This window comes from Dasypus novemcinctus, chromosome 8, assembly GCF_030445035.2.
Source record: "Dasypus novemcinctus isolate mDasNov1 chromosome 8, mDasNov1.1.hap2, whole genome shotgun sequence".
NCBI classification, from domain to species: domain Eukaryota; kingdom Metazoa; phylum Chordata; class Mammalia; order Cingulata; family Dasypodidae; genus Dasypus; species Dasypus novemcinctus.
Genome location: NC_080680.1, coordinates 106582241 through 106603184, shown reverse-complemented (window position 1 = coordinate 106603184; position 20944 = coordinate 106582241). Strand labels below are relative to the sequence as shown.

At 40.3% G+C, this 20944-nt stretch overlaps 1 pseudogene; it reads right to left on the bottom strand.

Moving 5' to 3' along the window:
* Positions 1–690: 690 nt before the first annotated feature.
* Positions 691–17609, bottom strand: LOC101423684 (bromodomain and WD repeat-containing protein 1 pseudogene; annotated as a pseudogene).
* Positions 17610–20944: the final 3335 nt, after the last annotated feature.

Sequence of the window (20944 nt, the reverse complement as noted above, 5' to 3'; positions counted from 1 at the left end):
TTGCTGGGTCATATAGTAGTTCTATACTTAACTTTGTGAGGAACTGCCAAACTCTTCCACTAAGGCCGCATCATTTTACATTTCCACCAACACTGAACGATTAACTTTATTTGTTCACATCCTCTCCAACACTTATTTTCCATTTAAAAATAGTAGCTATTCCAATGGATTTGAAATGGAATCTCACTGTGGTTTTGATTTGCATTTCCCTAATGGCTAATGATGTGCTTCTTTTCATGTGCTTTTGGCCATTTGTACAGTTTTTTTTTTTTTTGTAGAAATGTCTATTCAAGTTTTTTGACCATTTTAAAATTAGGTTGTTTTTTGGGGGGGTTGAGTTGTAGGATTTCTTTATATATTCTGGATTTTAAATGCTTATCAGAGGGATTATGAGAAGATGGCAATGGACTGACAGGCAGAGCTGAATGCTCTCACAAAAACAACAGAGAAAGAGACAAAGCTGTCTGAGGGAACAGCTTTGGGGGTCAGCAGACCAGGATAGTGCTATACAACCTTCAGGAAGGCAAGAGATGGAGAGATGAAGAAGCTGAAAAGACAAACATGAGTTACCAAGCCCTGGTGGCAGCAAGGAAGGGCTCCCCTCCTCATCCCCAAGATATTAAGCTAGGGTAAAACCTCTGTCTCACTATAGCCTGAGAGGTGAAGAGACTTCAACTCCCATCAGCTGTTTCAAGAGAAAAGGGAGGGGAGATCGGGATGCTTTTCTTCAGTGATTTTGGCCAGCAGAACCTCCTTTGAATCCTCAATCTGGGGATTCAACACAGGATCACAGGAAAGCTGAGACTGAAGCACCTCCATGGAAAGGGATGCTGACTAGTGCCATCTGCTGGCTGGCCTGGAAACTGCGTGGACAAAAACTATTTGCATTCTCTGTATCCAACCCCTGGGAGAAAATCTGTGCCCCACTAGTGAGTACCTGCCCCAATTTGAAAACTTAAACTGGGCAATTTTAAATACTGAGAATAAGTTGATCCAAATATCAAATAAGAGCTGTGGTAAGATAAAAAACAATAGGCAAGAGAGAAATTAGCCATCTGAGTAAATTCACCAACATATTCAGATGCCTAGACATCAGCAAAAAATTACAAGCCATACTAGGAAACAGGAAAGATGGCCCAGCCAAAAGAACAAAACAAATATCCCGAAGAGATACTGGATTTAAGACAATGAGTGATAATCACACAACTCTCTTAAATCACTTCAAAGGATTTAAAGAAAATATGACTAAAGAAATAAAGGATATGAAGAAGACACTGGGGGGAAGCAGATGTGGCTCAACTGATAGCACGTCGGTCTACCAAATGGGAGGTCCAAGGTTCAAACGCAGGGCCTCCTGACCCGTGTGGTGAGCTGGCCCACACACAGTGCTGATGCGCACAAAGAGTGCCATGCCATGCAGGGGTGTTCCCCGCATAAGGGAGCCCCATGCACAAGGAGTGTGCCCCTCAAGGAGAGCTGCCCCGCACGAAAAAAGTGCAACCTGCCCAGGAGTGGCGCCACACACATGGAGAACTGACGCAGCAGATGGCACAACAACAACAAAAAAGAGACACAGATTCCTGGTGCCGCTGACAAGAACACAAGTGGGCAAAGAAGAAAACACAGTGAATGGACATGGTGGGGGGTGGGGGAGAGGGAAGGGGAGAGAAATAAAAAATAAATTTCTGAAAAAACAAAAAGACACTGGGAAAGCATATAGAACAATTTGAAAGACTGCAAAAAAAAAAAGTAACAGACCTTATGGAAATGAAAGACACAATGGATGAGATTAAAAGTAAATTGGAAACAGATGTGGCTCAACCAATTGGGCTCCCATCTACCATATAGGAGGTCCAGGGTATGATGCCCAGAGCCTCCTGGTGAGGGCAAGCTGGCCCATGCAGTGAGCTGACCTATGCGGAGTTCTGGCCCACATGGGAATGCAGCCCCGTGCAGGAGTGCCGGCTGACGTGGAGAGCTGGTGCAGCAAGATGACACAATGAGAGACACAGAGGAAGGAAAATAAGAAGACATAGCAGAACAGGGAGATGAGGTGGCACAAGAGAGTAATTGCTTCTCTCCCACACCGGAAGGTCCCAGGATTGTTCCTGGAACCACCTAATGAGAATACAGGCAGACACAGAAGAACACACAGTGAATGGACACAGAGAGCAGACAATGGGGGGAATGGGGGGGGGGGGAGAAATAAAAATAAATCTTGAAAAAAATGAATAAAACTTATTTAAAAAAAATTAAGGCACATATGTACACATGTGAATTGCTTGAAGACAAAATTAGTGATTTTGAAGACAGAACATCTGAACTGGAAAAGACAGGAGAACGGAAAGAGAAGAGAATGGAAAGAATGGAACAGAGTCTCAGGGAATTGAATGACAATGCAAAACGCACAAACATTCGCATTATTGGTGTCCTAGATGGAGAAGAGAATGGAAAAGGGGCAGAAAGAATATTTGAAGAAATAATGACTGAGACCTTCCCAACCCTTATAAGGGGCATAAATATCAATATCCAAGAAAGACAACACACCTCAAACAGAATAAATCTGAATAAACCCTACCCCAAGACACCAGCTATTCAGAATGACAAATATCAGAGATAAAGAGAGGATTCTAAAAGGGGCATGAGAAAAGCAAAGCATCACCTACAAGGGAAACTCAATAAGGGAACCTCTCATCAGAAACCATGGAGGAGAGAAGAAAGTGGTATGATGTATTTAAGATACTAAAAGAGAAAAATGCCAGCCAAGAATTCTATATCTGGCAAAGCTGTCGTTCAAAAATGAGGGTGAGTTAAAAGTCTTCACAGACAACCAAAAACTGATAGACTATGTTACTGAAAGACCAGATTTGCAAGAAATACTAAAGGGGGTGCTGCAGCCTGAAAGGAAAAAAAAAAACAAACAAGGGTGAGAGATTTGGAGAAGAGTTTAGAAATGAAGATTTTTAGGAAGGGTAAACCAAAGGATAAGAAGACAGACAATAGAACAATATGACAACAGAGAACTGAAAGACAAAATAGATGAAGCAATTTGAAATTTTCAAGTAGACATCTATCTAATGAATGCTGAAATATAGAAAGAAGACCTTTCTTGGGCAAGAACACTCCAGAAACAGCAGGACGTGTCACAGAGGATTAAAAAGAGTGATTCATCAGTAGAAGTAACAAATTTCTCACCAAAGTCAATTCCCGACTATGCCTTTGAAGGTGATAAGATTGCTGCTGTTTGTGCAGCTATTGCTGAGAAACAGAAGACAGCTTCAACAAATAAAACAATGGTTATTGTGTCTGCTTCTGGGACTGTGGAGAGTATAACTGAGAAGGAAGATGGTGTTCCAACACCAGATGGCTGTTTTTATCAAAGCCTGAGGAAGGAAAATGCATAGTGTGAATTATTTGAATCTGTCTTTTTTGATTATCACTTAAAGTTTTAGCCATAGGGACATTTATTCTGGAGAAACAGGGCAAAACTCCTGATTGTAAGACAAGTTTTTCAGATGAAACATATAAATCTAAATGATAGCATTGTTGTATAGTATTTGGACTATGTTTGATAGTTATGTTTCATCCTTAAGCTTAGAATTCTAAACAAAATGTTTTTGATGTATAAATTTAATTTAATCCAAATATATGGATGGATACATTTTAAAGATACAACTTGGCAAAGCAAATTCTTGAATAGTAAATAACTTGGTCAGTGTTATTAAAATGTTGACTCATTGACTTTTGTTGTATGATAAAGAATATAAGTGATTGCTTTCTCTCCTAGAAATATACTGCTGTTACTATTCACGCTATCTTCCTTGCTTCTGTAGAGTAAGTTTATCACAAGGTTTAAATGTTTTTAATATTAATTTTGATTCAAAGTTGTGGTTTTGTTATGTGTGGAATCTTCATAGTTCTGCCAAAAAAGCATGCAAATGTGAACATTCTGAAGTGTCTCTTAATTCTGATTTATGCTTAAGTTTTTGGCTTTAAAGAAGTTAAAACAATGGTAATTGCCTCCTTCAGTATTTGTTAAATTTGTGAAGTATTGATAAATGTCACAATGATGGTTTCATTTTTTAGATTATTACTGTAGATAGGTTAGTCCTTACCACAAGTGAGTCATTTTTTAAAATGTGCATTTTTTAAATGAGTGGATTTTACAGATACATCATAATAAATCATACTGCTAGATTAAAAAAAAATTAGGGAATGATATGGGAGAGGGAGCAGGGTACATGGGAATCCCTCATACTTTTGATGTAACTTTTCTGTAATCTAAAACCTCTTTAAAAATAGTTTATTATATTAACAAAAAAATAAAAAGCAAAACCAAACCAAACCCCTTATCAGATATGTGGTTTCCAAATATTTTATCCCATTGTATAGGTTGTTGTTTTACTTTCATGATGAAGTCCTTTGGTGCACAAAAATTTTGAATTTTGATGTGGTCCTATTTATTTTTTCTTTTGTTGCTCATGCTTTTGGTGAGTCTAAGAAACCATTTCCTAACACAGGGTCCTGAAAATATTGCAAATGTTTTTTTTCTAAGAGTTTTATAATTTTAGCTCTTAAATTTAGGTCTTTGATCCATTTTGAGTTAATTTTTGTATATGATGTGAAAGGGATTCACTTTCATTCTTTTGCATGTGGATATCCAATTTTCCCAGTACCATTTGTTGAAGAGTATTTCTTCCCATTAAAGGATTTGGCACCTGTATTAGTCAGCCAAAGGGGTGCTGAAGCAAAGTATCAGAAGTCTGTTGACTTTTATAAAGGATATTTATTTGGGGTGGAAGTTTACAGTCACAAGGCCATAAAAGAGTAAGTTACTTCCCTCACAAAAGTCTGTTTTCAAAATATCCTCTTACAATAGTCTTTATTTCTATGGGGTCAGTGGTGATATCCCCCTTCTTGTTTCTTATTTTGTATTTTTGCATCTTCTCTTGTTTTTTCTTTGTTAGTCTAGCTAAGGGTTTGTCAATTTTATTGATCTTCTCAAAGAACCATCTCTATGTTTTGTTTATTTTTTCTAGTGCTTTCTTATTTTCTATTTCATTTAATTCTGCTCTGATCTTTGTTATTTCTTTCTTTTTCCTTTGGGGTTAGTTTGTTGTTTTTCACTAATTCCTCCAAGTGTGCAGTTAGGTCTTCAATTTTAACTCTTTCTTATTTTTTGATGTATGAATTTATGGCTATGAATTTCCCTCTCAGTACAGCTTTTGTTGCATCCCATAAGTTTTGATACATTGCATTGCCATTTTCATTAGTTTCAAGGTAGTTACTGATTTCTTTTGAGATTTCCTCCTTAACCCACTTTTTGTCTAAGAGTATGTTGCTTAACTCCCATATCTTGCCTAATCTTGGTCTCTGGCCTTTGCATATTTTCAGCTTCCTTCTACTATGGTCAGAAAAATTATTTTGTATGATTTCAATCTTTCTGAATTCATTGAGACTTTCTCTGTGGTCTAGCATGTGGTCTCTTTTGGAGAATGATCCATGTATGCTTGAGAAGAATGTATATTCTGCTTTATTTGGGTGTAGTGTTCTGTATATGTCTGTTAGGTCCAGATCCTCTAATATATTATGTAAAGTCTTTGTTCCTTTATTGATTCTCTGTTGAGATGTTCTATCTAATGGTGATAATGGTGTATTAAAGTCCCCCACTATAATTGTAGAGGCTTATATTCCTCTACTTAGTTTTTCATTGTTTGCCTCATGTATTTTGAGGCACCTTGAGTAGGTAGTAGGTGCATAAATGTTTATGATTGTTCTTTCTTCTTGAAAGATTACCCCTTTTACTAGTATGTAGTGTCCATCTTTCTCTCTCAAAATATTTTTGCATTTAAAGCCTATTTTGTTGGATATTAGTGTAGCTACTCTGCCCTTTTTTGGTTATTGTTTGCTTGTAAGATTGTTTTCCAGCTGTTCACTTTCAACCTCCTTTAATCCCTGGGTCTTAAGTGGGTTTCTTGTAGACAGCATATAGATGGGTCATACCTCCTTATCCATTCTGCCAATCTGTGTCTCTTGACAGGTGAGTTTAATCCATTAACTTTCAGTGTTATTACTCTCAAGGAATTACTTACATAGCCATATTTTCTTTGGATTTGTATATGTCATATGTTGCTTTTATTTCTCTTTTTGTCTTTTTGGTTGTTTTTACACTTTCCTCCAACTCTGTCTCTCCTGTTTTTTTCTTTCCTCCTGCAGAACTCCCTTTAGTATTTCTTGAAGGGCAGGTTTCTTATTGGCATATTCTCTTAGTTTCTGTTTATCTGTGAATATTTTGAACTCGCCATCATTTTTGAATGCCAGCTTTGCTGGATAGAGTATTATTGGCTGGAATTTTTTTCTCTTAGTACCTTGACTATGTTATACCACTGCCTTCTTACCTCCATGATTTCAGAATGAGAAATCAGCACTTAATCTTATTGCGCTTCCCTTGAAAGTGATGGTTGTCTTTTCTCTTGTTGCCTTCAGTATTTTCTCTTTGTCTTGAGCATTGGATAATTTGACAAGTATATGTCATGGGTTAGGCCTGTTGGGATTTATACTATTTGGGGTGTGCTGCACTTCCTGGACATGTACGTCCATCTCCTTCATTAGGTTTGGGAAGTTTTCAGCCATTATTTCCTCCAATACCCCTCCTGTCCCCTTTCCCTTCTCTTCTCCTTCAGGGATGCCTATAATGCATAAGTTTGTGCATTTTGTGTTGTCATTCAAGTCCCTAGGTCCCTGATGGATTTTTTCTATCTTTTTATCTATCAATTCTACAATCTGTTTGATTTCAGATGTACTATCCTCCACATCACTAATTCTTTCCTCTGCTTCTTCAAATCTGCTGTTATTTGCTGAGACTGTATTTTTGATTTCTTGAGTGGTGCCATTCATCACCATCATATCTGTTATCTTTTTGTGTATGTTTACAATTTCTTCAGAATGCTCTCCAAGGGTTTTTTTTAATATCCTTAATCTCTTCCTTTACTTCCTTAAGTTGGTCTGTGATATTTGGTTGGAGAACTGTGATTAGTTGTTTGATGTTCTGTTCCTCTTCCTGGTTTTTAATTTGTTTGTTGGACTGGGCCATGTCTTCTTGATTAATGGTTTGGTTTGTACTTTTTTGTTGCCGTCTGGGCATCATTTTATCTTGGTGGGTTCGTTCAGTTGATTAGCTTCTCTCTAGTCTCAGTCTTTTTTAGGAGTTGTTTTTGTGTGTGTGTGTTAATTTTTCCTCTTTGACACTTTGTTCTTCTTTTTCTGTTTCCTTGTTGTTGTCTAAGTTACCTTGAAGGGAAAAGATTAGGGCCAGGGAAAGCAAAAAAGGTAAGAAGAGAAAATGTGTAATAGTAATATTGGTAGTAAATGTTAGCAGAAGAACCATATAAGACCTAGGAGAATAAGTATTGAATTCATGTATGTCATGTATTGTTATAGGAATAAGAAAGTGGAGTACCTACAATGAAATGGGAAACTGTATATGGAGAAGAATATAGTATGAATTAAAAGGCTAGTGTGATCAGGAAAGAGGGAAAGAGAAAAGAAAGGAGAACAAGATAAAGTGTTAATAAAAGATAGAAAACAGAATAGAAATGTTAGAAATAAAAAGCCAGAAAAATTGGGGTTAAACAAAGAGAGGGAATGTAAGAGCAGCAACAGAAGGTGGAATGTAGAAAGATGTAGAAAGGAAAAGAGATAGCATTGGTAGCCAAAATCAGTACACACAACAAGGAGGAGGTTGAGGATGAGGACATGCAGCACACTATAAACAAGCCAGCATCACTAATTGCAAAAAGGAAAAAAAAAAAGACAAAAAGAATTAAAGAAAGAAAAGGGTGAGGGGATAAAGAGTAAGGAAAGACAAGATAACAAGGGAAAAAACCCAACAAGCTCTCAAGCAAGGAGTCGACTGAACAATAAAAAACCAGACTTCCTTCTTAGGCTCTTTTTTTCCTTTTTAAAGATTTATTATTTATTTATTTCTCTCCCCTTCCTCCCTCCCCCCATTGTCTGCTCTGTGTTCATTCGCTATATATTCTTCTGTGTCCGCTTGCATTCTTGTCAGTGGCACCGGGAATGTGTCTCTTTTTGTTGTGTAATCTTGCTGCATCAACTGTCCATGTGTGTGGCGCCACTCCTGGGTGGGCTGTGCTTTTTTTTTTTTTGCACAGAGTGGCTCTCCTTGCAGGGGCACACTTTTTGTGCATGGGGCTCCCCTATGTGGGGGACACCCCTGCACGGCATGGCACTCCTTGCACACATCGGCACTGTGCGTGGGCCAGCTCACCACATGTGTCAGAAGGCCCTGAGTTGAACCCTGGATCTCCCATATGGTAGACGGATGCTCTACCAGTTGAACCAAATCCACTTCCCTCTTAAGCTCCTATTTAGGGAAAATAAGAGACCTAAGGGAAGCTAATACAAGGATATTATCTATATTTTCCCCGTCTCAAAGTATCAGCAAATATCCCAGTGAGTCACTGCTCTAAGAGGAGCTGTGAACTGAACTTGAGGTCTTGCACATTCAAGACTGAAACTCCTCCACTGAGCCAAACCCTCCTTCAGGATCAACCTGCTCCTCAAAAAAAGTCCCCTTCCAGAGTCAGGATAGATTCTTTGCAATTGAATAAACTGATTGGGAATCTGCCCTTTGTCCTTTCTTCCTTTCTCACTTCCCTCTCTCAGGGCAGCAGAAAGCCTGTGTGAGAACTCCCTTCTGAAATTCAAATGGGACCCTGGTGAATGCAGTCACCATGGAATATAACTCTCGGTCTCTTTGAGAGAGAGCTCCCACATCTTGCTGGGAGCCCTAAATATGCTCTTGGAAGCCTAGCAAGCACTTCCTACTGTCCCCCTCCCTTAGGTGTGTTGCACAGGATTTGTTAATTGCCTGGCTCCATCTTCTCCCATATGTAACCCACAGAGGTTAGGTAAATCAGGCTGCCTCAGCAGATTTGCCTCTCCCCTTTTCCTGGTTTCTTCTCAAGCCAGCTGGTATGCTCCTCAAAGCTCAAAAAAGTGTGGTCCAGACAATTGAATCTGCACTTGTAAGACCCCTCTCTACTCTTCACCAGAACCCTCCCACTCTTGGAGTTTTTCTCCTCTGGCTGTGTGACCAGCAAGGTTCAGGAAAGCTGAGGCTTCTTGCCCTGGGGATTGAGCCATCAATCTTCTTGTTGCACTCTCTCCGGGTCAATGTCCAGCAGCCTCCTGCTCTGTGGGTTCCCAAAACAGCTCACTCAGGCAGGATCTTGTCCCCACTTCTGGAATTTTGATTGGTATTGCATTGAAATCTATAAATCAGTTTAGGTAGGATTGACATCTTCAAGATATTTAGTCTTCCAATCCAGGAACATGGAATGTCTTTCCATTTGTTTAGGTCTTCATTGATTTCTTTTCACATTGTTTTGTTGTTTTCTGCATGTAGGTCCTGTACTACTTATTTGGTTAAATTGATTTCTAAGTATTAAGTCTTTTCACTGCTATGGTAAATGGAATTTTCCCCCAGATTTCCTCCTCAAATTGTTCAATACTAGTATTCAAAACCATTATTAATTTTTGGGTGTTGATCTTCTATATTGCCACTTGACTGAACTCATTTATTAGCTCGTGTGGCTTTGTTGTAGACATCTCAGAATTCTCTAAATATAGACTCATGTCATCTTCAAATAGAGCTTTACTTCCTCTTTTCCTATTTGGATGCCTTTTATTTATTTATTTTTCTTGTCTAATTGCTCTAGCTAGAACTTCTAATACAATCTGTTTTTTTCTTTAAGATTTATTTATTTATTTCTCTCCCCTCCCACGCCAGTTGTCTGTTCTCTGTGTCTGTTTGCTGCATGTTCTTCTTTGTCCACTTCTGTTGTTGTCAGCAGCACCGGGAATCTGTGTTTCTTTTTGTTGTATCATCTTGTGTCAGCTCTCCATGTGTGTGGCACCATTCCTGGACAGGCTGCACTTTCTTTGGCGCTAGGCAGCTCTCCTTATGGAGCGCACTCCTTGCGTGTGGGACTCCCCTACGCGGGGACACCCCTGCGTGGCAGGCACTCCTTGCACGCATCAGCACTGCGCATGGGCCAGTTCCACACGGGTCAAGGAGGCCCGGGGTTTGAACTGTGGACCTCCTATGTGGTAGATGGACGCCCTAACCACTGGGCCAAGTCCACTTCCCTCTAATACAATGTTGAATAACAGTGGTAACAGTGGGTGTCCTTGTCTTGTTCCCAATCTTAGAGGGAGAGCTTTCAACATTTCTCCATTGAATATGATGTTGCTGTGGGTTTTCCAGGTATGCCTTTTATCATTTTGAAGAATTTTCCTTTCATTCCTATCTTTTGAAGTGTTTTTATCAAAAAAGGATGCTGGATTTTGTTGAACGCCTTTTCTGCATCATTGAGATGATCATGTGTTTTTTTTCCCTTCAATTTCTTAATGTGGTGTATTATGTTGATTGATTTTCTTATGTTAACCCGCTGTGCATACCAGGAATAAATCCCACTTGGTCATGATGTACAAGTCTTTTGATATGCTGTTGGATTCGATTTGCAAGTATTTTGTTGAGAATTTTTGCATCTGTGTTCATTAGTGAGATTGGTCTATAATTTTCTTTTCTTGTAGTATCTTTTTCCGACTTTGGTATTAGGGTGATATTGACTTTGTAAAATGTGTTGAGTAATTTTCCCTCCTCTTTAATTTTTTGGAACTTATGGATTGGTGTTAAATCTTTTTGATATGCTTGGTAGAATTCACCTGTGAAGCTACCTGGTCCTGCACTTTTCTTTTTTGGGAGATTTTTTATGACGGATTCAATCTCTTTAAATGGGATCGGTTTGTTACGTTCTTGTATTTCTCACAGGGTCAGTGTAGGTTGTTTGTGCATTTCTAGCAATCTGTCCACTTTATCTTGGTTGTCTAGTTTGTTGGCATACAGTTTCTCATAATATCCTCTTATGATCCTTTTTATTTCTGGGAGGTCAGTTATAACTTCCCCCATTTCATTTCTGATTGCATTTATTTGCATCTTCTCTCTTTTTTTCTTTGTTAGTCTAGCTAGGGGGTTGTCAATTTTATTTGCTCTTCTCAAAGAACCCACTTTTGGTTTTGTTGATTTTCTGTGTTTTTTTTTTTTCTCTCAATTTCATTTATTTCTGCTCTAATTTTAATTATTTCTTTCCTTCTGTTTGTTTTGGGATTTGTTTGCTGTTCTTTTTCTAGTTTCTCCAGTTGTTCATTTAGATTTTTTCTTTCTTCTTTTTTCATATAGGTTTATAGGGCTATAAATTTCTCTCTCAAGTCTGCCTTTGCTGTTTCCCATAAGTTTTGATAAGGTTTGTTCTCATTTTTATTTGTCTCAATATATTTACTGATTTCACCTGCAATTTCTTCTTTGACCCACTGATTATTTAGGAGTGTGTTGTTTAGCCTCCACACATTTGCCAATTTACCTCTATCCTGTCTATTATTGATTTCCAGTTTCATTCCATTATGATCGGAGAAGGTGCTTTGTATAATTTCAGTCTTTTTATATTTATTGAGAGCTGCGTTGCGACTTAACATGTGGTCTATCCTGGAGAACCTGAGAAGAATGTATATCCCACAGAGTTTGGGTACAACGTTCTGTATATGTCTGTTAGATCCAACTCATTTATGCTATTAAGTTCTCTGTTTCCTTGTTGATCTTCTCTCTAGTTGTTCTATCTAATGATGTGAGTGGTGTAATAAGTTTTGGAACTTGGAAGTCTGAATCTTCCATCTTTGTTCCTTTTTAAGGTGTTTTTGGCTATTTGGGGTCCTGGGCTTTTCCATAAGTATTCAATGACTAGCTTTTCCATTTCTGTGAAGTAGCCTGTTGGAATTTTGATTGTTTTTTCGTTAAATCTGTAAATCCTTTTGGGTAGTATTGACATATTAATGATATTAAGTCTTCTAGTCCATAAGCACAGAATACAGTAAACTTCTCTACTAGTTCCTGTTATCTGTGTCATTTCAGGGGTAGTTTCTTTTCTTTTTAAAAAGATTTATTTATTTATTTATTTCTCTCCCCTCCCCCACCCCACCCCGGTTGTCTGTTCTCTGTGTCTATTTGCTGCGTCTTGTTTCTTTGTCCGCTTCTGTTGTTGTCATCGGTATGGGAATCTGTGTCTCTTTTTGTTGCGTCATCTTGCTGTGTCAGCTCTCCGTGTGGGTGGCGCCATTCTTAGGCAGGCTGCACTTTCTTTTGCGCTGGGCGGCCCTCCTTACGGGGCACACTCCTTGCATATGGGGCTCCCCTATGTAGGGGGACACCCCTGTGTGGCAGGGCACTCCTTTCACGCATCAGCACTGTGCATGGGCCAGCTCCACATGGGTCAAGGAGGCCCAGGGTTTGAACCGCCCATGTGGTAGATGCACACCCTAACTACTGGGCCAAGTCCGTTTCCTGAGGGGTAGTTTCTGTGATTGATTTTTCTCATTATTTTCCTGCTTCTTTGCATGCCTGGAAGTTTGTTTTTTTTTCCAATTGTATTCAAGATTGTGAATTTTACCTTGGATGCTAGATTTTTGTATTTCTATAAATATACTTTAGCTTTGTTCTGGGATGCAGATAAGTTAGTTGGAAGCCGTTTGATCCCTTCTGGTCTTACTCTTAAGCTTTGTAAAACAGGACCAGAGCAATTGTTAGGTTAGGGCTGATTATACCCCACTAAAGTAAAGCCCTTTTGAGTACTCTACCCAATGCTCCATGAATTGGGAGATCTTTCCACTCTGCCTGGTAAAAATAGGAACTATTTCTGGTTCTATGTGAGCTTCAAAGTTTGTTCTTTCTAATCTTTTTGGGTGGTTCTTTCCTTAGCCTTGGGATAGTTTCCACACACCCATGACTTCATCAGTGTTTAGCTGAAGATTTTAGGGGTACTCTCTTCAGATCTCTGAGCTCTCTTGTGCAGCTCTCTCCTGTTACTCTGTCCTTTTTTTTTTCCTTTTTTTTTGTTTTAGGAGGTACTGGGGAGTGAACCTGGGACCTCATACATGGGAAGCAGGCACTCAAACCACTGAGCTACACCCACTCCTTGCTTTTCCCTTTTTAAAGGTCTGTCTAGGCAACTGAGTGGGGTAATTACAGGGATGAACTTGTTTAATTTTCATTTGCTATTCATCACTATGCTTTGTTGCTAGATGTCCAGTATCTTGAAAACTGTTGTTTCATGTGCTTTGTCTATTCTGTCAGTTGTTTCAGATGAGAGGGAAAATTTGGTCCCTGATTTTATCCTGGTTGGAAGCAGAAGTTTATATTCTTAAGTTTTAAAAACTTTTTTTTTTAATATTAAGGAACTTTTTTTTTTAATGTATGGTAAAATACACATTTTAGAAACAATTCTTTATTTTTTAGATATACATACTGAAATACTTGTGAAAAACATATATATCTGGGACTTCTTTCAAAATAATGCCAAAGGGAGAAAAGTGGAAGTGGAATAGATGAATCAAGACTTGCTATGGGCAGCGGACTTGGCTCAGTGGTTAGAGTGTCCGTCTACCACATGGGAGGTTTGCGGTTCAAACCCCGGGCCTCCTTGACCTGTGTTGAGCGCAAGGAATGTGCTCCATAAGGAGAGCTGTCCAGTGCAAAAGAAAGTGCAGCCTGCCCAGGAATGGTGCCACACACACGGAGAACTGATGCAACAAGATGATGCGACAAAAAGAAACATAGATTCCTGTGCCACTGACAACAACAGAAGCAGACAAAGAAGACGCAGCAAATAGGCACAGAGAACAGACAAATGGGGTGGGGGAGGGGAAAGGGAGAGAAATAAATAAGTAAATAAATCTTAAAGAAAAAAGACTTGCTATGAAAACCTTTACCACAATAAAAAGTTAAAGAATTTGGACATTTTCCTACCACAATTAAAAGAAATTCCAACCCACTTCTAAAATATAAATTATTATTTACAACTAATGGACTAAAGGGCATGTATATAACCATACATATATATTTCTGCAGATAGAAACAATATAAATAGATATCCTAAAACAAACCTAAATATGCCTAGTGGTACCTCTGGTACAACCACTCTTCGTTTCCAAGCTTGCAGGTCATGTTCTGTAGCAATCTGACTACGTGGAGCATTCTGATGCATCCGATGAACACCTGCAACTTGTCCACTATGACGCAAACCAATATTTGGAGGGGACTGGATGTCTAAGCTTAGTCGTCTAAAACCTCTTTGAGGTGTTTCTTCCCCATGCAGAAATTCACCTGGAGCAGTATCCTGATCTGCTCCCATTCTCTCATCTCGTTCCTGTTGCAACTGTCTTATCATTCCATCGAGAATACTGACCTCTGGGCTTCGTTCACCATTATCATTGGTGTGTAGGCTTATAATTTGTTCAATTACTTCTTTATTACTTGTTGCCACATAGCCTAGCTGTGGAACCAAATGTTCATCTGCAGAATTTTCTCGGCCTGGTACTAATCTCTGAAATTTAGTTGGATGAGGATTTCCATCTACATCTACCAAGAATGGTGGAGGTATAAAATTAGGAGCCTGCTTAGTTTGCTCATCTAAGACATAATTATTAGAATCTCTAATCAGTGGTCAATAGTCAGGATGGAAGAACATGTGATCAGGAATCTTTTCATATGATTTGCTGCATCCAAAACCAAATATCAGAAGGTGTCCATACAGGCAAAATGCTGTCCATCCAGTGAAAACTTAGTCAAACACAGCTCCATGTCCCTGTCCTTCAGTCATATTAAAATAATGTTTCATCTTGGCACCTTTTGTAATATCCCATATAAATATGCTGCCATCATGTCCTGCAGATAACATAATTCTGGAATCAAAGGGATGTGTCTCCAAAACAAATACTTCATCAGCATGTCCCAATAAGTTATGAAGCAGTTGTCCAGTATAAGAATTCCATACTTTGAGGACATGATCATTCACAGCTGTGACAACAATGCTATCATTTTGATTCCAAGCTATCATTGTTACTTTGGGTTTCATAAACCTTTCCTCTTCTGAAGATAAGTCCCCTGACATTCGGGTAGCCACATCCAATAAAATGCTTCTCCATTCTAATTGCTCGAATCTCCAAATCCGTGCTGTTCCATCTCCACTACCACTTAAGAACCAGTCACCATTGTTACAAAATTGGATACTATCAACTTTATCAGTGTGGCTCTCAGGTTCTGCAATTTTTTTTAGGTGTTTCAAAACCCAAAAAATACATTCTGATTACATGATCAGTACTACCTGCAGCCAAAAACATACCACCAACACTAAATGATGAACAAAGCATTTGAACTCCTGGTCTTGGCTTTTCAGTGAATTTCAGAGGACAGGGACTAAATTTCAGGGCTTCTAAATCCCACTGCCAAAAGCAAACTGTCCCATCGGCACCAGTGGGACCGTGTATCTCTGAGGACCTTTTGCCATTGGGTAAACTGTAAAGATTTAATTGATCCAGTATGTCCTTGGAGCACAGCAACTGGAGCACAAGTTCTCAAGCACCACTCTCTAATTATTTTATCACAACTCCCTGCAGCAATCATTGTATTTTCATAGTTTACTGCCATATCTGATATTTCTGCAGAATGACCCCGTAATGTAGATAACAGGCGGCCATTATGTGTTGACCAAATCTTTACCAAACAATCATCTGATCCTGTAAGGGTTCTATGTCCTAGTCTATCAAATGCTACACAGTAAACAGCAGATAGATGAGCAAGAATCCTTCTGTGCATTTTTATGTGCTGATACATAGTTCCTGGAAATGCTGTGCTAAAAGTAGAACACCCTGTGAGTTGTTTTCCTCGATGTATCTCCACAAGATTTGGTGGGGAACCATAATTCACGGGCATTTCAGGAGGTCTTCCTCTGTGAAGAGCAGCAAAGTCAGAGCCCTTCCAAATGGTGTGCCTGCAGTCTTTTGCTGTCCGTAGCAAAGACTGCCTTCCTGCACCAAGTAAGGAAGTGACTCTTGAAATACTGGGTGGAATTTCTTTATCCAACATAGGACCAATGCGCTGACAGATCTGTAACAGCTGATCAGGAGCCACATGCTTATTGGACAAGACCACTTCCTCATAGCTCCTATTGTGTTCGTTGCCCTCCCAATCCAACCTCTTCGGCAACAACTGGTACTGCTCCAGCTCCTGCACCAGCACCTGGGCAGCTCTCCGACACGGGCCCGCCAGTAGGTACCTGGAGATGAGGGAGTAGAGTTCCGACTTGATAAGGGGCGCCGGGTGGGCGAGGGCTCTGTCATAGCCGGGCGCGACCCGGGGGTGGGGATGAGCAAGCAGAACCTGTAGGCCGCGCGGAGGCCTGACCCGGGGCCAGCCCAGCGGCCCCTCTCTTGAAAAACTTTTTTTTAAAGATTTATTTATTTATTTCTCTCCCCCCTCCCCCGCCCTGGTTGTCTGTTCTCTGTGTCTGTTTGCTGCGTCTTCTTTGTCTGCTTCTGTTGTCGTCAGCGGCACAGAATCTGTTTCTTTTTGTTGAGTCATCTTGTTGTGTCACTTCTCCGTGTGGGTGGCCCCATTCCTGGGCTGGCTGCACTTTCTTTCATGCTGGGAGGTTCTCCTTACGGGGCGCACTCCTTGCGCGTGGGGCTCCCCTACGCGGGGGACACCCCTGCGTGGCAGGGCACTCCTTGTGTGCATCAGCACTGCGCATGGCCCGGCTCCAGAAGGGTCAAGGAGGCCGGGGTTTGAACCGCGGACCTCCCATGTGGTAGACGGACGCCCTAACCACTGGGCCAAGTCCGCTGCCTGAAAAACTTTTTGAGGACCTCTTGAATGCAAGACTATGCCAAACCAAGCTGTACTTTATCAGACCAGGAAAAGGGTGCTTCTTGACAGCCAGACCACTGAGCCAGTCTAGGAGAGATGGGTACTGTGCTTTTCCTTTGTGGTTTCTATCAAGCATTTGGCTTTTATCTTTGGACCCTACTTACTATTTCACATTTACATTTCTTTGATGGTGATCGTTCTGGTCTTTTCTATTTTGGAGCAACATGTCTCAGCTCACTTGAAATCTACTTGAACCCTGTTTGCATATTTAGGTCACCAAAGTCTTCTACATCTGTGGCAAGTTCAAGTTTCTCAGTGGTATTTACAGCAACCAGCATCTGCTCCTGTGGAGAACGACTGATCCAAAGATACTGTGTTCTACCTTGAAGATAGATTGCAGACATACTTTTAAAAGGCAAAGCCTTCATTTCAAGGGCAAATAAAATACCACTTCACAAAGTATTCCAGCTGGTTAAATTTAGGACAAGAAAAAACAAAAAAACCTGACCTGAGAATATTCTCTGGCATTGAGCCCAGGGTATTTTTCCTTTTAGTGTGAATTTGGTACATTTTCATTCATGTGGAGCTGTTGCCTCCCAGCATTTTATTCAGGAATGGAAAGTCGACAATGACTGCCTTTCTCCTAAACCCAATGGACACTTCTCAGTTAATAACCTACTTGAGCACTCAACAGTGTTTGACATTGTTGACTATTATCTCCTTAATATGTTCCCTGCATTTCCTTCTCCCTTCTGGCCTTTCTTCCTCTGCTTGTCCCTTTGGTTGGCACTCTTCTTGGTTCTGTCATGAGTCTTCTCACATTCAGCATTCTCCTTGGGCTCTTCTGTGTGCTCCCGTGGTTTCACTGGAAATTCCTAAATCTGTATTTTTTTTTTTTTAAGATTTATTTATTATTTATTTCCCCCCCTTCCCCTCCTCCCACCCTGCTGTTTTTGCAGTCATATTGTCTTCTCATTTTCTCCCCTCTAGGATTCACCAGTATTCGATCTGGAGACCTCTGATGGGGAGAGAGGTTCCCTACCAATTGCTCCACCTCAGTTCCTGGTTTCTACTGTGCTTCACCTTAACTCTCCCCGTGTCTCTCTTTTTGACGCGTCATCATCTTGCTGGGTGATTCACTTGTGTGGGGCACTGGCTCACCATGCTGGCACTCATGCAGGCACTGGCTTGCCATGCAGGCATGCTTTCTCTTCTACTTTTTCACTAGGAAGCCCCAGGGATTAAACTCAGGTCCTCCCATATGGTAGGCAGAAGCTCTATCACTTGAGCCACATCTGCTTCCCTAAATCTGTATTTCTAGCCTAAGTATTTTTCCTGAGCTTCTGTCCAGTATATTTAACAGTTCACTTGACATCTTCACTTCCGTGGCCCATAGGTGTCTCAGCCTTAGCAGGCCTCTTGGTTGAACTCATCGACTCTCATCCCAGGTCAGCCCTTATTCCTGCACTCTCCATCTCCAAACTTCTAAATATCTAATTTCTCATGCCAGGAACCTTGCATTCCATCTTCTAGTCAATCACCAAGTCCTGCTGAGCCTGCCTCTCTCCATCCCAATGGCTACTGCTTTGGTTTGGCCACTATCATCTTTTACGGGGACTACTGGAAAAGACTTCTCCTGACTCCATTGTCTGCTACTAGCCCTCCAGCTCTCCCCACTCTGCCAGTCCATTTTTCGTACTCCAAACAGGGTGCTCTTTCCAAAACCACAATCATAGCTTATTGGGATCTCGCTTAAATTCTTTCGATGGCTGCTGTATCCTGTTGGAAATAAGCTCAAGATCTTTATAATAGAATATGAGGCCCTGCATGATTTGGCCCACTTACTTTCTTGCAGTATAACTCCCTCCTTCACACTTTAAATTCCCCTTCAAATTCCTCAACTGTACACGCTTTCTTGCTCATTTTCTGGTGTTGCTTATGTTGCTCTTTCTGCCTGTAACCCTTCCTTCACTTCCTTTGCTTGGCTAAATCCTCCTTTGGGTCACGTTCTTTGGGAAGTCTTGTTGTTGTTGTTTTTTAAAGATTTATTTATTTATTTCTCTCCCCTTCCTCCCGTCCCGTTCCCCCCCCCCCCCCTCGCCCCCAGTTGTCTGTTCTCTGTGTCTATTTGTTGCATCTTGTTTCTTTGTCCGTTTCTGTTGTTGTCAGCGGCACGGGAATCTGTGTCTCTTTTTGTTGCGTCAGCTCTCCATGTGGGTGGCCCCATTCTTTGGCAGGCTGCACTTTGTTTCCGTAAGCTCTCCTTACGGGGCACACTCCTTGTGCGTGGAGCTCCCCTACGCGGGGGAACCCCTGCGTGGCAGGGCACTCCTTGTGCGCATCAGCACTGTGCATGGGCCAGCTCCACACGGGTCAAGGAGGCCCGGAGTTTGAACCGCGGACCTCCCATGTGGTAGACGGATGCCCTAACCACTGGGCCAAGTCCACCGCCTGGGAAGTCTTCTTGGACCTCCTTTATAATCTTGATCTTCCCAGGTCACTAGACTGAATGAGATGTGTTTTGTGTTTCCACAGGTTGTTGTGTTTCCTCTATTGTAATACACATCCAGTCTCCTACTAGACTGTAAGCTCCCTTTGCTTCACTTCTCTATCCTTTGTGCCTAATGTAAGATTCCGCAGAGAATAGGTGCTTAGCAAACACCAGCTGAATTGAAATTAAATGTGTTAGCAGCCATAGAGGTCTCAGTCCTACTAGTGTGTAGCCTAGCCACTCTGAGCAGAGGATTGATGCAAAGATGGCATTCTAAGGTGGTTCTTTTAATGGAAGCTGCATTCTTGTTTCCCCACTGTTTATTTATTAGCTTAGCAACTTGATTCAGAACCTAGTTGACTAATCTATAAATACAAATGCTTAAACTTCCTGAAGGTAAATGGCTGGACCAGATGATTTTTTTTTTTCTTTTTCATGTCTTTGATTACTAGTATTTTATGCATTAGTCAAATACATTTCTTTCCTTGTGCAATTATTATTCATATCCTTTGCCAATTTTTCCTTTGGTAAATTTATCTTCTTAATGATTTGTAAAACTTATTTGTATATATACATATTCATAATATTTTCACAAATCTTTCTAACTCATTTTTTAACTTAAATTTTGTTTCTGGCTATAGAACAGTCTTTCATTTTTGTGTAGTTACACTTTTACTTAAAAAAAAAACTTTTGTTTTTGCTTTCATGCCTTTTCCCTCCTGGAAACGGATAATTTATCACTTGTACTTATCTGGTTTAATGTTTAATATTTAACTCCATACAGAATTTATTTAAATGCTTATTTTTAATTGCAGAAATATCCTATGTTCAGATATATTAAAACACTATGAAAGTACATACACTAAAAAGTGGAACATATGTTACAAAGATTCCAGTTCAACACTTTTCTATTTTTTTTAAAAAAGATTTATTTATTTATTTATCTCCCCTTCTCCCCGCTCCACCCCAGTTGTCTGTTCTCTGTGTCTATTTGCTGCGTCTTCTTTGTCTGTTTCTGTTGTTGTCAGCGGCACAGGAATCTGTGTTTCTTTTGGTTGCATCATCTTGCTGCGTCAGCTCTCCGTGTGTGCAGCGCCATTCCTGGGCAGGCTGCACTTTCTTTCGTGCTGGGCAGCTCTCCTTACGGGGCTCCTTGCGCGTGGGGCTCCCCTACGCGGTGGGACACCCCTGTGTGGCACGGCACTCCTTGCGCGCGCATCAGCACTGTGCATGGGCCAGCTCCACACGGGTCAAGGAGGCCCGAGGTTTGAACCGCGGACCTCCCATGTGGTAGACGGACGCCCTAACCACTGGGCCAAGTCCGCCGCCCACTTTTCTATTTATGATGTCTTTAATACAGCTTTAAAATTTCATATAACTTAACTTTTAAAAAAAGTAATCAATTTTATTGATACATATTACTAAAGCATAAATCCATCCAAAGTGTAATCACTGGTATTCAGTAAAATCGTAACTATATGATTATATATATCATATGTAATCTATATGATATATATTATATATTATTTCATCACTTCATTCATTTTTAGAGCACTTTCATTATTCCAATAGTAATTAAAATAGAAAATTAAAAAAAAACCATTATCTCTTAATTAGTCTATGCTTCCCTTACTGTACATAATTGCTATTCTGTTTCAATTTCTCTAGTTTAT